This window comes from Triturus cristatus, chromosome 9 (genome assembly GCF_964204655.1).
Source record: "Triturus cristatus chromosome 9, aTriCri1.1, whole genome shotgun sequence".
In the NCBI taxonomy this organism is placed as follows: domain Eukaryota; kingdom Metazoa; phylum Chordata; class Amphibia; order Caudata; family Salamandridae; genus Triturus; species Triturus cristatus.
The window spans coordinates 1239767511-1239785280 of NC_140592.1; the positions used below are offsets into that span (position 1 = coordinate 1239767511).

Genomic DNA, 17770 nt, shown 5'->3' on the forward strand with positions numbered 1-17770 from the left:
TCACTTAATCTCCCCGTACCTAACAAAAATGAATGTGCCCGTCTGTAACGCAACTGGTGCTCATTTAAAACACTCTGATACCTTTGGGGCGAGTTTGCACCATATAAAACAAAAAAAATGTTTGGAATGCCTTCAGTCTTTGTCATGGTCTATGTACTCATTCTTGCATCTCCATGTGTATATGTTTCCAATGTTATTTACTACATGATATTGCATAAAGCTGTGTTGTTTATCTTTGCACCATGCAGTGCTTTAAGTTCTCATGGTTCCTGTTAGACCTGGCACCATTGGCGTGGGTCCCCCTCCCATTTTTGTCTGTGCCTCAATGTATTTTTGTGCTGGTGTTAGCTGCTCAGGGCCCTGTGCCACTGCCATCCAGTGCCACAGGGCAAGTGCTCCCTATGGGAAAATGTATTATGTGACTTGACTTCCATGTTTGGCTTATTTGGTTTACTATCAGTCCCTAGTAGAGTGCACCAGGGGTGCCAAGGGCTTGTATATCCAAATGCTGCTAGTGGGCTTGCAGCACTGGTTGTGCCACCCACAGAAGCAGCCTGGTAAAATGTGTCTAAGGTCTGCCATTGCAGAACCTGCATGCAGTCTGGTACTGTCATGCTGACTGGGCAAGTGTCCCCACTTGCCAGTCCCTAAACCTTCCCTTACCTTCATGTTAGTCACCCCTAAGGTAGGCCCTAGGGCAGGGTGCATTGTAAGGATAAGGTAGGACATGCCCTGAAGTGTGTGGCATGTCCTAATAGTGAATTACAGCCATTTTCGTTCTTCACTATTGTAAGGCTACCTGCTCTCCATAGGCCAGAATGGGCTGCTAGATTATAACACTCTATAATCCTAGCAGGCTCAGGAAGCATGGTAGAAATTCATGTTTAGTATGCCTGAACTCAGAATAATAAAATACATCTTTTAGCAAAGGTTATTTTAATATCCTGGGTTTGCAAATGCTACTTTTAGAAAGTTAGCCTTTGCGTGCCTAACCATTTCAGTCCGCCTCTGCTGGGAGGGGCTGTCTTCTTTGTGTGTAGCTTGAGTGACAGGGCTGGGAAGTTCCAGGAGACAGGCTGGGGCTGCCAGGTGGTGAATAGAGAGATTACACCAGGATGGGTGGGAGGAGTGCACCTTGACTCTGAATAGGGCTGTGCTCGGCCACCACAATGCTGGCTCCACCCCCTGGGGAGCGTCTGATGTCTCTGCCCTGCCTGCTGAAAGAAGAAGCCAGAGTCCCAACAACAAAGTGCTCCTCACTGAAAAGAACTGGGCTGGGATTAGGCAAAGGCCCCCCTGGCCTGCAAAGACAAAAGACACTTGGTATAAAAGTAGGAGCCCTGCTCCTAAGAAAGCAGATCCTGCTTGAACCACAAAGAAACTCTGCCTGACTAGAAGAACCTGGAAGAAGCTGAAGGAGGAGTAACTTTCCCTAACCTGTGGGATTGGCCTGCAGTTGGTGCCTTGCTGAGAAAGGAGAGGAAAGGACTAAAAGAGACTTTGCACTTTGTTTCAACAATCTCCAAGGGCTTGGAAGAGAGCCTGCCCCCTGAACTGAGTCCCAGGACCATTGGACTCATCTGCCTTCCAAAATTGAGTTGCCTGGACAATTCTTGCTTGTTTCCCACTGGATTTGGCCCCGGTACGACCCGTACCCCATCCGCCGCGAAGCTGTGTCTTTTCCGCCCGGCACCGTGTGTTTACGCTGATTTAAAAGCGTTAGTACGCACCGTATCCCTCCTGGCCGCATTGCACCTAACCTTCCCCGCCGACGTGAGTCGTACACCCCTGGCTGCCTAATCCTGTACGCCGGACCCAAGCTTTGTTGTCCCGCAGGTACGGTCCGTACGCGGCTAAGTCGTACTGCACCGTGCCGTACTCAGAGCCGAGACGCCGCATCACACCGATCCTCCCCGTACGCTGTACGGCTCGCCGAGAAGTGTCGCTGCCTATCCGCACCGAAGGTACGGCTCGAACGGCGAACGCCACGGACTCTGCAAGCCGATCCAGGCCATCCGCACGTATCCCTGAAGGTCCCGTACCAACGCCGCGTACCAACGCCGCGACCCGACCAGCATCCGAATACGCTGCCGAGCTACGACCCGGACCCATCGACTTGTCTCGCACTGTCCGTCGCGGACCCCACAAAACCAAGGTACTTTGTTCTGTTCACACCGCAGCGTGCACGCCACGGACCCCGGAGTCCGCAACGATTTTTAGACTCGTACTTCCCTTGTTTTGAATGCCAACGAGTCGCACATCCAGGTACGAACCGTACAGAGCCTTGAAATAAGCGTACTTAACTAAAAGAAGCCTATTTTTGTATTTTAAGCCTTTCTACAAGAACATTGAACTTTAAAATAATACTGTGGTCATTTTTATTCGCTATTCTGGTCCAGTGCTAAGCCTTATATGAAGAAAACTATTTTTGATACAACCTTGACTGGTGTCCATTTGTGGTGTGTCATTGTATTACTGTATGTGTTCACAAATGCTTAACCTATGACGCCCTGAGAATAGTCTTGACTGCTTGCGCCACACTACCTAAAGGGTGAGCAGGGGTTATTTGAAAGGGTGATCCCCTTACTCTGACTTAGAAGTAAGAGTCCCTGCTTGTCACAAGTGCATACCTGTGCCAACCAGAGATTCCCAATTCTAACATTGGTGGTCAGCGGTGAGGATTTGAATTTGCATTTGTGATTCATGTACAGTAATTGAGTGAACACCACGTAGTGAGTTCAGACCGATAACGCAGCCACACAGTATTGATTTTTGTTTTTGCTGAAGAATCTCCACTTTAAGAAACCATGCCTTGCTCAGTCAATGGAGGCAGGGCGGCCTCTATATTCTCTGGGGTTTATGACATAGATTGGGGGGAGAAGGCACTGATGAGGTGCACAAGTGAAGTCTTGAAAGGATACCTTTCCAAGTACAGAATTAACCAAACTGGATTGAAAAACAAGGAGCAGTATACCAAGGCGCTGAGGGCCTGGTACGAATCCAAGTTCCCAGAGAATGCGCTGGAGGTGATACCCCCAGAAGGTGCTTCTGAGCCTGGCAGAGGCCTGTCGCCAGAGGAGATGGCCGACAGGATTGCTGCAAGAGCACATGAAGTGGAGATGGCAAAACTTCAAATGGAAATGGAAAGACAAAGGCTGGCCATGGAGCATGAAGTAAAAATGAGGGAGTTGGATCTCAAGGCCAGGAGTTTAGACCACTCTCCCTCTGGTGGCAGCAATTTAACAGAGTCAAGGGTGCACATTCCTAAAGATGTGGTGAAAGAGTATTACAAGCAGGATGATATTGGGCAGTGGTTCAGGGCCTATGAAGTAGCCATGTCCTCCCACCGGGTCCCTGAGAGAGATTGGGGAGCGGGGTTGTGGGGAAGGTTCCTGAGTGAGGGGCGGGACACACTGCTGGATCTCCCCTCTGATGTCACCACATCCTATCCACACATGAAGGAAGCTCTGATGACAAGGTATGGGTCAACTCCTGAATTGTACAGGCAGAGATTTAGGGAATGCACCAAGAAACCTGGTACCACTTATGTAGAATATGTGACTTTTTTTTCCAGAGCGCTAGATGGTTGGGTGAAGGGTAGCAAAGTAAATGATTACCAAGGGCTGTCTGATCTAATTGCATGGGAGCACTTGTCTGATAATTGTTTTCCTGAGCTACGCCAGCACCTGATCGATCGCAAGCTAACTAACGCTAGGAAGCTTGCTGAGGAGGCGGACCGCTGGATCAGCACCAGGTCCTGTGGGAGGCCCCGCCAAAGGTGGTCAGGGTCTCCAGCAGAAGAGTGGGGGGACAAGGGTAAACAGAGGGAGTTCTACAGAGGTCCCCAAAGTAATTCCCAGGGGAACCAAGGGAAAGGTTCTCAGCCACCCCCGCCCCCAAAGCAGACCGGGGCCCCGACAGGTAACCCTGTTCAAAGAGGGCCCCCCAGATGTTACAAGTGTAACAACCTGGGGCACTATTCCATGGATCCCAAGTGCCCCATGTTTGGTAAACCAGCACCCTCTGGTGCTCTACCCCCAAGCAGGTGGCTAGTGTAGCGTTTGGGAGGGAGGTAGATGTCCAAGGGGAGGGGGATCCCGTACAGATGACCCTAGTCTCATTAGGAGATGGTGAGATGGTCGCTGAGGCCCAACTGCCCCCCAATACTCAAAAGTATGGGCAGTGGGTGACCATAAATGGCAAAAGGGTGGGGGCTCTTAGAGATACAGGAGTCAGTGTGACTGCTGTCAAGCAACACCTGGTGTCTCAAGAGCCGGTGGTCCCACACGCATTCTGCCGTGTTGTCAACGCTGACAACACAGAGAGTCATTGTCCAATGGCTCAAGTTCCCTTTGAGTGGGGGGGGGGTCTCTGGTACTCTGCAAGTCGCTGTAAGAACTGCCATGCCTGTAGACTGTCTCCTAGGGAATGATTTGGAGAGCTCCCCTTGGGAAAAGGTGGAGAAGACAACTCACCTGCGGATGGTGGGTTTACCTGATTGGGCGTGCGTGACCACCCGGTCGATGGCAGCCAGTAGGGGTGTTGAAGGGACCCTGGAGCCTGAGGGAGATGTCCAGGAACCGGCCTTAGGGAGAGGGCGCAGGAGGCACGGGAAACCGGCTCCTAACGTTCCCACGGCCCAGGAGGAAGCAGACCTTGAGAGGGATGCCCTGGAGCCTACCGGGAAACAGATAGCCGAACTGGGGGACCTGCCTGAGCTGACCCATTGGGAGCAAGAAGGAGGCCCCACCAGGGAGGAATTCTGCAGGGAGCAGAAGGAGTGCCCCTCTCTAGTGGGTATGCGGCAGCAGGCTGCAGCCCAGGCCAATGGTGATCAGTCCGGTACTCACTTAATCTACTGGGAGAACGACCTCCTATACTCAGAGCCTAAGGTTGCTGAACCTGGGTCAGCCTGTGCGCTGGTGGTACTCCAGAAGTTCAGAGCCTTCCTACTGGGGCTGGCTCACGACGTTCCGTTAGCAGGGCATTTGGGGCAGGACAAGACCTTCGAAAGGCTTGTCACCCACTTTTATTGGCCTCAAATGCGCAGGAGTTCTGACACTCACTGCAGGACATGCCAGACTTGCCAGGCAAGTGGTAAGAGTGGAAGGAAGCTGAGGGCTCCACTCCAACCTTTCCCTGTGGTCAGTACCCCATTCCAGCGAGTGGGGATTGACATCGTGGGGCCACTGGACCCCAAGACAGCCATGGGCAACAGGTTTATCCTGGTCTTGGTGGACCATGCCACCCGGTACCCTGAAGCCATCCCTCTAAGGACAGTGACGGCCCCCGTGGTGGGACGGGCACTGATGGGAATTTTCTCACGAGTAGGATTCCCTCTAGAGGTGGTGTCTGACAGGGGGACCAATTTCATATCGAAATATATGAAATCTGTTTGGCAAGAGTGTGGTGTGACCTACAAGTTCACCACCCCTTACCCTCCCCAAGGAAACGGGTTGGTTGAGAGATTCAACCGAACCCTAAAGGGCATGATTATGGGCCTTGAGGAGCCCATGAGGCGTAAGTGGGACGTCCTCTTACCATGCCTTCTCTTCGCGTACCGTGAGGTGCCACAGAAGTCTCTGGGGTTCAGTCCCTTTGAGCTTCTGTATGGGCACCCAGTACGAGGACCTCTTAGTCTGGTCAAGGAAGGCTGAGAGCAATCTCCCAGGAAACCTCCCCAGAATGTATATAGTTACATGCTGGCCTTTCGGAACCAGACTAGGCGTTTCAGGCAACTTGCTGAGACAAATCTGGAAGCCAGCCAGGAGGAAATGAAGCGGTGGTACGACCAGAATGCCACTCTGGTTGAGCTTCAACCTGGTCAAAAGGTATGGGTCCTGGCCCCTGTGGAGCCCTGTGCACTCCAGGGCAAGTGGACAGGACCCTTTGAGATTGTGGAGCGCAAGAGTTCTGTCACCTACTTGGTGGAGACTTGCAGTCTCCTAGGAACCCCTTAAGGGTCCTACATGTCAATCGACTAAAGCCCAACTTGGAGACGCACGAAGTGGGCATGCTCTTGGCCACAGATGATGGGACGGAGGAGGAGTCTGAGCCTCTTCCTGACCTCCTGGTAGCCTCAGAGCGAGACGGGTCAGTGGATGGAGTTAACCTCTCACCCACCCTGACCCCCGAGCAACAGGATGACTGCCGCCAGCTGCTGGGGCAGTTTCCTGACCTGTTCTCCCTGGTTCCTGGTATCACAGATTGGTGCGTCCATGATGTGGATACAGGAGACAGCTTACCTGTGAGGCACAAAGCTTACAGGGTAACTGACCGGGTCAGAGCCTGCATCAAAGAGGAGGTCTCAAAGATGCTTGCTCTAGGGGTGGTTGAGTCCTCCAGCAGTCCTTGGGCCAGCCCAGTGGTCTTGGTCCCAAAGGCTGCCGCGCCGGGTGCCACACCCGAACTCCAGTTCTGTGTAGACTACAGAGGACTCAACCCAGTCACAAAGACTGACGCGCACCCCATCCCCAGAGCTGACGAGCTCATCGATCGGTTAGGGGCTGCACGGTACCTCAGCACGTTTGATTTAACGTCTGGGTACTGGCAGATCGCCTTGACTGATGGGGCCAAAGAGAGGTCCGCATTCTCCACACCAGATGGGCATTTCCAGTTCCGGGTTATGCCATTTGGGATGAAGAATGCCCCTGCCACCTTCCAGAGGTTGGTCAACCAGGTGTTGGCTGGGCTGACCGAGTTCAGCGCCGCATACCTGGATGACATCGCAGTGTTCAGTGGCACATGGAAAGAACACCTGCAACATCTCTGGGAAGTGTTGATGGCACTGCGCAAGGCAGGCTTCACGATCAAGGCAAGCAAGTGTCAGATCGGGCAGGGATCAGTGGTGTACTCGGGACACCAAGTGGGGAGCGGCCAGGTGGTGCCCCTCCAACCCAAGATTGAAACCATCCTGACTTGGGAGGCCCCAAAGACCCAGACAGAGGTGAGGACCTTTTTAGGACTCACAGGGTACTACAGGAGGTTTGTCAAGGGGTATGGCAGCATTGTTGCCCCCTTGACAGAGCTGACTTCGAAGAAGCAGCCCAGAAAAGTGATATGGACTGACACCTGTCAGAAGGCTTTTGACACCCTGAAGACAGCCATGTGCACGGCGCCCGTGCTCTTGGCTCCTGACTTCTCCAAAGAATTCCTTGTGCAGACAGATGCATCAGAGCATGGTGTAGGGGCTGTTCTCTCACAGATGACTGAGGAGGGCTGGGACCAACCTGTAGCCTTCATAAGTAGGAGGTTACTTCCCCGGGAACAAAAGTGGAGTGCGATTGAGCGAGAAGCATTTGCTGTGGTCTGGGCCTTAAAGAAGCTAAGACCCTACTTGTTTGGGTCTCACTTCCGGGTTCAAACAGACCACAGGCCACTCAGGTGGTTGATGCAGATGAGGGGTGAGAATCCTAAGTTGTTGAGGTGGTCCATTTTCCTACAGGGGATGGATTTCACGGTGGAACATCGCCCCGGTATAGACCACGCCAACGCTGATGGTCTTTCCAGATTTTTACGCCTTAGTGATGAGAACTCCCTGGGGTAGGGTAGTTCTCCCCACCTTTCAGCTGGAGGGGACACGTGTTAGACGTGGCACCATTGGCGTGGGTCCCCCTCCCATTTTTGTCTGTGCCTCAATGTATTTTTGTGCTGGTGTTAGCTGCTCAGGGCCCTGTGCCACTGCCGTCCAGTGCCACAGGGCAAGTGCTCCCTATGGGAAAATGTATTATGTGAATTGATTTCCATGTTTGGCTTATTTGGTTTACTATCAGTCCCTAGTAGAGTGCACCAGGGGTGCCAAGGGCTTGTATATCCAAATGCTGCTAGTGGGCTTGCAGCACTGGTTGTGCCACCCACAGAAGCAGCCTGGTAAAATGTGTCTAAGGTCTGCCATTGCAGAACCTGCATGCAGTCTGGTACTGTCATGCTGACTGGGCAAGTGTCCCCACTTGCCAGTCCCTAAACCTTCCCTTACCTTCATGTTAGTCACCCCTAAGGTAGGCCCTAGGGCAGGGTGCATTGTAAGGATAAGGTAGGACATGCCCTGAAGTGTGTGGCATGTCCTAATAGTGAATTACAGCCATTTTCGTTCTTCACTATTGTAAGGCTACCTGCTCTCCATAGGCCAGAATGGGCTGCTAGATTATAACACTCTATAATCCTAGCAGGCTCAGGAAGCATGGTAGAAATTCATGTTTAGTATGCCTGAACTGAGAATAATAAAATACATCTTTTAGCAAAGGTTATTTTAATATCCTGGGTTTGCAAATGCTACTTTTAGAAAGTTAGCCTTTGCGTGCCTAACCATTTCAGTCCGCCTCTGCTGGGAGGGGCTGTCTTCTTTGTGTGTAGCTTGAGTGACAGGGCTGGGAAGTTCCAGGAGACAGGCTGGGGCTGCCAGGTGGTGAATAGAGAGATTACACCAGGATGGGTGGGAGGAGTGCACCTTGACTCTGAATAGGGCTGTGCTCGGCCACCACAATGCTGGCTCCACCCCCTGGGGAGCGTCTGATGTCTCTGCCCTGCCTGCTGAAAGAAGAAGCCAGAGTCCCAACAACAAAGTGCTCCTCACTGAAAAGAACTGGGCTGGGATTATGCAAAGGCCCCCCTGGCCTGCAAAGACAAAAGAAACTTGGTATAAAAGTAGGAGCCCTGCTCCTAAGAAATCAGATCCTGCTTGAACCACGAAGAAACTCTGCCTGACTAGAAGGACCTGGAAGAAGCTGAAGGAGGAGTAACTTTCCCTAACCTGGGGGATTGGCCTGCAGTTGGTGCCTTGCTGAGAAAGGAGAGGAAAGGACTAAAAGAGACTTTGCACTTTGTTTCAACAATCTCCAAGGGCTTGGAAGAGAGCTTGCCCCCTGAACTGAGTCCCAGGACCATTGGACTCATCTGCCTTCCAAAATTGAGTTGCCTGGACAATTCTTGCTTGTTTCCCGCTGGATTTTGCCCCGGTACGACCCGTACCCCATCCGCCGCGAAGCCGTGTCTTTGCCGCCCGGCACCGTGTGTCTACGCTGATTTAAAAGCGTTAGTACGCACCGTATCCCTCCCGGCCGCATCGCACCTAACCTTCCCCGCCGACGTGAGTCGTACACCCCTGGCTGCCTAATCCTGTACGCCGGACCCAAGCTTCGTTGTCCCGCAGGTACGGTCCGTACGCTGCTAAGTCGTACTGCACCGTGCCGTACTCAGAGCCGAGACGCCGCATCACACCGATCCTCCCCGTACGCTGTACGGCTCACCGAGAAGTGTCGCCGCTTATCCGCACCAAAGGTACGGCTCGAACGCCGAACGCCACAGACTCTGCAAGCCTATCCGGGCCATCCGCACGTATCCCTGAAGGTCCCGTACCAACGCCGCGTACCGACGCCGCGACCCGACCAGCATCCGAATACGCTGCCGAGCTACGACCCGGAACCATCGACTTGTCCCGCACTGTCCGTCGCGGACCCCACAAAACCAAGGTACTTTGTTCTGTTCGCACCGCAGCGTGCACGCCATGGACCCCGGAGTCCGCAACGATTGTTAGACTCGTACTTCCCTTGTTTTGAATGCCAACGAGTCGCACATCCAGGTACGAACCGTACAGAGCCTTGAAATAAACGTAATTAACTAAAAGAAGCCTATTTTTGTATTTTAAGCCTTTCTACAAGAACATTGAACTTTAAAATAATACTGTGGTCATTTTTATTCGCTATTCTGGTCTTGTGCTAAGCCTTATATAAAGAAAACTATTTTTGATACAACCTTGACTGATGTCCATTTGTGGTGTGTCATTGTATTACTGTATGTGTTCACAAATGCTTAACCTATGACGCCCTGAGAATAGTCTTGACTGCTTGCGCCACACTACCTAAAGGGTGAGCAGGGGTTATTTGAAAGGGTGATCCCCTTACTCTGACTTAGAAGTAAGAGTCCCTGCTTGTCACAAGTGCATACCTGTGCCAACCAGAGATTCCCAATTCTAACAGTTCCACTGTTCATCTGTATCGCTCCCAGCAGGTGTGCGAAGGATAACGTCCCTCCTTCCTCCGGTCCCCTGTCGTACTGGCTCAAGACGTACCCTGGCTGAAGATCATCCCACGCCCCCTGTTGCTTCTTCTTCCTCTGTCAATAGCTCTTACCCCAGTTGCTCACTTCCTATTCCACCACCCCACTCAGAAACATTGGACTATGGGCCCCCGCTCACCACCTGGATCCACTGCTGCCCCATTGAACTCATACACATACACCCCCCTTAGACTCCTGTCCAACTCGCCCTATAGATAGGGTCACCAATGTGGACAGAGTGGTTCTACAAGAAGTACAATCGGATCTTGGCATCATTGACATCTGGAGCCTCCTTTACCGATTCGAAAAGTCTTATACCTATTTTTCACCTGTCCACAGCACCCAGTCTAGACTCGATTACTTCTCATCTTCCAATCCTTCATGCAGCTGGGGGTGGATGCTCACATCCTTAAGGGACCGCTTTCTGACCACTCCCCGACTGGCCTCTTTCTGGAATTGAGACTGATAATCCCTGTCTGCAAGCCACGGCATTTCAATGTCTCTTATTACAAAATGCCTGAGAAGAAAGCGTTCCTCAAATCCCACCTTCAACGCTATCTGGACAATAACACAAGATCGGTCACATCTGCCCAGATTCTTTGTGCAGCGGTGAAGGCCACTCTCAGCGGCCAACTTATGTGTGACACAGCCTTCCATAACAAAGAGAGAGTGGCCCAACAGGCCTCCCTAGAAGCAACAATCCACGTCATACTCATCCCGCCCCACTGTTTCCATTCGCCAGAGACTAGAGAAGGCGAAGATGGACCATAAGGCCCTCTTCACTTCTAAGGCGAAGTATGCGTTCCGCAGGGTCAAACACGTCATTATGAATGAGCTGTAAAGGCAGGGGATAGCGGAACTTTCGCAGAGTACTTTGCAGACCTCTGCCCCAGAATTTGTTACAAATAAGACCCACATTAGTCGCTTCTTCAGCACTGTCCACTTCCCCCAAATGAACGCCGATTAGGAGGCGGATCAGATGGGTGTCTTGGGGCTTATTTCCAGCAGGGTCTTTATAACAGTGCTTCCCAAGCAGAGCAAGGACCTGCTGTCCTCTGACAGTTACCGACCCATATCCCTACTTAATGGAGATGTCAAGATCTTAGCCAGCATACTAGCATCCCGACTTGAGAAGGTAATAGCCACACTTATCCATCCCATACAATTAGACCTTATCCCAAGACGAACCTCTCGCAATCACCTACAAACTCTGTCCCATGTCGTTTGGCTGCCCAAAGGCATGCTGAAAGAGGCTCTGTTCCTATCCCTTGACGCTGAGAAGGTGTTTGACTTCATAGAATTGGAATATCTCTTTGCGGCTCTCCGCAAGTTTGGCCTATGCGATGATTTTCTCAATAGAGTTCGATGGTTATATGATACCCACTGCATAAGTCAATTGTGGGGGTTTCTCTAAGCTGCCTTTCCGATACGGCGTTGGACACAACAGGGGTGCCCAGTCTCCCAGCTTCTCTTCCTTGCAATTGAGCCTTGGTCGCTGCCTGGCCATGACCATTCGTTATTCAATATGCATCACGGCTATCCCCATACTGGGAGACCCTTCTTTATGCGAATGATATCCTGATGACACTCCCGGACCTCTCCATATCTCTTCCAGCCCTCCTGAGCCTCATCGCAAAATTTGCGACATAGCAATCTCACAGGGTAAATTGGGGCAAAAGAGAAGCTCTACTCTTCTCCATGACAATAGCTGCCATACAGGGCTACGGATTTTGTTGTACGTCATCCCTCCTTAAATACCCAAGGGTTTATGTTATCAGAGTCTAGGATACATGAGGGCAGACAATCTGGAACCCCTCAGAAAACGGGCCAGGGCGGACTCCTAAATGGACTCACCTGAACTGTTTGCTCTGGGGTGGGGTGCCAGTCGTTGAAATGGTAAACTTCCCTCAATTTACATACGTTCTTGGTATGCTCCAGTTGTGATCCATAGACAAAGATATCAAGAGCATTCCTTGGGGTGTCACTAGACCGAGATTACCACTGCTCACTCTGATTGACCACAGGAAGCATGGTGGACTGAGGCTCGCCTCCGTTAAATTCTATACCATTGCGCTCCACGTTGCTCAACTCGCCTTCATGCACCTGACCCCTCCGCCCACCCGCACTGATAGAGAGGGAAATTACCCAGAGCTCGTCTGGCCTCCATTCGCTTTATGCGGATAGCGTGCCACTGTGAACCCTATGATCCGCGCTATGGTCCACGTCTGGAAACAAGCTCACTCTCTCCTCCTAGTCGACCCCTACTTTTACAAAGTGGGGCCCCCCTCTGTCAGAACGCTGGCATCTTTATAGGCGGAGCTTTACCTGACTGGCCTGTGTGGCGTCAAGCGGGCATTGATTCTATCTTAAGTTCTTGATCATAGGTCTCTCAAATCATTTGATATGCAGAGGGAGGAATACCCCTCCCCCCCCCTCCCTCCACCAGAACTGGCACTACCTCCAACTCCGCTATTGTATTTTCAGCAATATTGGGCCCCTCCCTCCCCAAGTGTCCCCTATATTCGCCTTTGGGGCTGCTTCAAAGGGGTAATATCTGGTCTTTATAATCTCATAATATGGTACAAGTACTCCCTGCCTTAGTCACAGCGACTGCAAATGGTGTGGTAAAAGACGAGGACTAGGCAGGAATCCTTGAAGAGCTGGAGCGAGGAGTACGGGAGTCTAGGATGAAGTTCTGTCTTTTTAAGATGGTGCAGGATTGGTACTGGAACATGCGGGAGCCCTCCATCATTCATGGTGCTGGCGATGCCACCACTTGGGCTCTGACACTGTGCATATTCTATACAACTACCCTATCGTTCAGAACTTTTGGGTCTCAGCGGCAGAACGTTACCAAGGACTCTAACCCCTCACATCCCCGATACCCCTGCATGTGGTCTCATTACACAACCCTACGGACATCTCCCTGCTGACGCACCGTGAGCGCAGCTTCCTTTCTACGGCATTGACCTCGGCCAAACTGTGTATCCTCTGCCACCGGCGTTCCCCTCCCCCACACTCACAGAATGGTTAATCGAGATATTTCAGCTATACACTCGCTGACAATCCTGAAACTTACCAACAGATGTGGGTTATGTTCATGGACGATGACTGCTGACGTGAGAGGGTAGACCCCTGCACTCCTCCCCCTATGTTTTTCCTCTATGGCTGTTATTATATTTTCTGACTCGCATCAGAACAGGACGCTTGCGGCCGTGGTCGCCTCCATGCTGTTGTTGCCATATTTTGTCATGTTTCATCGCACTGTTCTGATGTGTCTATACTTTGTGGCTTTGAAACTATAAATAAATATTTCAAAATAAAAAACAAGCCATGACTGAGACAAATGACGTCGGGACACAGTAGACCCTTAAACGACCCCGTCTTATTTCTGTCTCTCATGTCCTTGGACGGAGTCCTTCTTCTCTTTATAAATTCACCTTTAGGCCTTGCGTAGTCTTTCTTCATGATCTTCAGACCTGGCTTAATCAAACATCAGCTTACTACCCTCCTTCATGATGTCAAAACTGCATAGCCAGTGCCTCCTCAGCGACACACGCGGTCTGGAATCCAAGGCATTGGTAAGGCTCTCAAACGAGTGAGTTACACTGCTAAGCTCCGACACCACTCCCTCTTCTTCCAGCCCCAACAAACTCGATCCTTAGAGGAAATCCTACGTTTGCCAAGTGCTTCACATTGTTAAATGACCTTTGGCCATCACCTTGACCACAGTGTAGCTGGTGCTGCACCATTACCTATGGTCATTCCGTGCCATAAATTATGCACAATGCCTTCAACCAGAACTTTTTGCGACTGTGCGCTGTCAGCCTCAAACTTGGTCATCCCTCATGTGTTCACCGGGGTTCTTGTTTCGTCCCCGCGATGCTTGTGTTTCTTGACAGCAGTGACCGGCTTGTGAGGGATGTATGACCTCACCACATGTGATGCTTGAATTCAGTGATGGGCAACTGCTGCAGTACACTTACACCAAATGGGCACACAGAACCCTCCAAAGGTATGAGCTTGTGCCATGCCCACCTAAATAAGAAAGAATACTGTGCACTCTCAACTGAATGTATTACTGCCTGAAACTCCACGGGTCACTTTAGAGTTGTGCTTAGAGTGAAGAAGATGTCTTTCCTTTTTCCATTCTCTGCACAGCATTGTCTCCATAACACTGTCTCCACAGCATTGTCTCCATAACACTCTCTCCAAAGCACTGTCCTTATAATACTGTCTCTATTGCATTGTGCGTATGCGCAGGACTATAGACTTGAATCCGTCACCTCAGTTTACAACTCCCTTCAGTTGGCTCCTGTTCCTTGTCAGTCCTTTCCCCTCTCCTCACTCCGCTCCTTCTGACCAGCAGCTTGAGCACTTCAGCTGGCTCCTGTTCCTTGCTAGTCCTGTCCCCTCTCCTCACTCTGCTCCTTCTGACCAGCAGCTTGAGCACTTCAGCTGGCTCCTGTTCCTTGCTAGTCCTGTCCCCTCTCCTCACTCTGCTCCTTCTGACCAGCAGCTTGAGCACTTCAGCTGGCTCCTGTTCCTTGCTAGTCCTGTCCCCTCTCCTCACTCTGCTCCTTCTGACCAGCAGCTTGAGCACTTCAGCTGGCTCCTGTTCCTTGCTAGTCCTGTCCCCTCTCCTCACTCTGCTCCTTCTGGCCAGCAGCTTGAGCACTTCAGCTGGCTCCTGTTCCTTGCTAGTCCTGTCCCCTCTCCTCACTCTGCTCCTTCTGACCAGCAGCTTGAGCACTTCAGCTGGCTCCTGTTCCTTGCTAGTCCTGTCCCCTCTCCTCACTCTGCTCCTTCTGACCAGCAGCTTGAGCACTTCAGCTGGCTCCTGTTCCTTGCTAGTCCTGTCCCCTCTCCTCACTCTGCTCTTTCTGACCAGCAGCTTGAGCACTTCAGCTGGCTCCTGTTCCTTGCTAGTCCTTTCCCCTCTCCTCACTCTGCTCCTTCTGACCAGCAGCTTGAGCACTTCAGCTGGCTCCTGTTCCTTGCTAGTCCTTTCCCCTCTCTGCTCCTTCTGACCAGCAGCTTGAGCACTTCAGCTGGCTCCTGTTCCTTGCTAGTCCTTTCCCCTCTCCTCACTCTGCTCCTTCTGACCAGCAGCTTGAGCACTTCAGCTGGCTCCTGTTCCTTGCTAGTCCTGTCCCCTCTCCTCACTCTGCTCCTTCTGACCAGCAGCTTGAGCACTTCAGCTGGCTCCTGTTCCTTGCTAGTCCTGTCCCCTCTCCTCACTCTGCTCCTTCTGACCAGCAGCTTGAGCACTTCAGCTGGCTCCTGTTCCTTGCTAGTCCTTTCCCCTCTCCTCACTCTGCTCCTTCTGACCAGCAGCTTGAGCACTTCAGCTGGCTCCTGTTCCTTGCTAGTCCTGTCCCCTCTCCTCACTCTGCTCCTTCTGACCAGCAGCTTGAGCACTTCAGCTGGCTCCTGTTCCTTGCTAGTCCTGTCCCCTCTCCTCACTCTGCTCCTTCTGACCAGCAGCTTGAGCACTTCAGCTGGCTCCTGTTCCTTGCTAGTCCTGTCCCCTCTCCTCACTCTGCTCCTTCTGACCAGCAGCTTGAGCACTTCAGCTGGCTCCTGTTCCTTGCTAGTCCTGTCCCCTCTCCTCACTCTGCTCCTTCTGACCAGCAGCTTGAGCACTTCAGCTGGCTCCTGTTCCTTGCTAGTCCTGTCCCCTCTCCTCACTCTGCTCCTTCTGACCAGCAGCTTGAGCACTTCAGCTGGCTCCTGTTCCTTGCTAGTCCTGTCCCCTCTCCTCACTGTGCTCCTTCTGACCAGCAGCTTGAGCACTTCAGCTGGCTCCTGTTCCTTGCTAGTCCTGTCCCCTCTCCTCACTCTGCTCCTTCTGACCAGCAGCTTGAGCACTTCAGCTGGCTCCTGTTCCTTGCTAGTCCTGTCCCCTCTCCTCACTCTGCTCCTTCTGACCAGCAGCTTGAGCAGCTTTGACAAATCCTCTGTCAACAAGAAAGCTTAAATCTACTGTGATCTCTAAATCTATAGCAAGTTTTTCCAAACTATCTGGAGGTAGAGCAATTAAACCATCATTAGAGGTATTAAATATTACTTTACGCATCTCCTGCTTTAAATAGTAAGGTAGTATTTAATCTTGATAAAACTCCTATGCAGAGCGTACAAAACCTTCTGCGTCTTCGTACAGCCACCCCTCGCTGGATTATCAGGCTAGAGCCGAACCCAAAAACTTTAACGTCACTCCAACGCGGGGATACTTTGAATTATTTATCTGATTGCACTCCTACAACCTTACAATCCTTAATCAACTTGGAACTTCAGAAAATATCAGCAAGAATGTGGAATTGAATGTTGTATCATCAAATAAGGTTCTAGAAATGTATAATCTTCCTGACTTGGAGACGGTGACTAAACAAAATCGAGTGACTCATAACATAAATTTGTATGTTGTGAAGCACCTTACTCAGCAGGCAGAGGGAGAACCACCCGGCTTTGTAAAGCAACATAAACATATGGATCTCGTTTTATAAACCTTTTTTTCTCCAGATCAAGAATATATCCGGCCCACTCTGCCTGGTCATTTTAAACTGAAATCCCTAAGATTTAGATTGCTCTATATAGCCGTCTATGAACTTCAGGGGACGTGAAACCAAATAAAGTCTGCTCTTCGACTTTGTGGCTGTACAACTGATACTCTTATGCACTGATACTCTTATGCACTGATACTCTTATACACTGATACTCTTCATCACATTTTGTGAGCAAGACCACTGACTCATTATCAGTGAAATTGCTCTCCCTCCATCGCAGCTCCACCATTAAGTAAGGCCTTCCCCCGAGCCCCTGCACTCTCGAGTGTTGGTGTTCGAGGCCCTCCTCCACCCGCAGGTTTCACCTGCGCCTCATCCCTGGTGGTCCAGTGGACCTCTGTCACCATTCTCTCGCTCCGGTTTTTCTCTCCTTTTTCACTCGTTTTTCCCCCTCACTTCTATCTCCCCCCTTCACTCTCCTTCTGGGTTTTTCCTCCATTTTCTGTCGTATCCCCCTCATTTCAAGCTCCCCCCTCCACTCTACTTCTGTGTCTTTCCTCGTTTTTTCACTCGTTTTTACCCTCATCTCAATCTCCCCCTTTCGCTCTCCTTCTGTGTCCTCTGTGTCTTTCCTCCACTCTTTCTTGCACTTTTGCTACCTTATTTGCACTTTTCTCTTTCTTTTTGGCTTTTTCCTTTTGCCTTTTTCAGCCCGTTTTTCCCCGCCGCTGCTGCCCCCGCGGCCCCTCCCCCTCAGCACGACCAGTGCGACCGGCCCAATCCAGCTCCCTTCCCCGCTCCCAGCTGTCCAGCCCTCCCCGACACCTACTTACTGGCGGCCGCGCCACCGGCGTGCCAAAGGCTAGCCCGTCCGCGACCTGACTGCGACCAGCGCCAGGAACCCTGGATCTCTGCACCGCCAACGCTACAACCCAGCGGCACTCCACGCTCTCAACCCAGGCCGCAACAACAACTGCAAGCTAGCATCACCAGCCGATACCCACGGACCCTTCAGCTGTCACCGCTGCCGGCACACCTGCAGCACCGCCAAGACCACGGACCCAGCGCAACCCGCCTGCAAGAACACAACCAAATCGAAGACCCTGCAATGCATCCTCCTCAACGTCCGATCCCTCCACAAACACGCCACCGAAATCTGGGACCTCCACGACAGCACCACCCCGGACGTAGCATTCTTTACTAAAACCTGT

General features: G+C 51.5%; 1 protein-coding gene across 1 annotated transcript in view; it reads left to right on the forward strand.

Moving 5' to 3' along the window:
* Positions 1 to 17770, forward strand: part of DPH6 (diphthamine biosynthesis 6) — a 487001-nt gene that overhangs the window by 427450 nt on the left and 41781 nt on the right. The window lies entirely within an intron of this gene.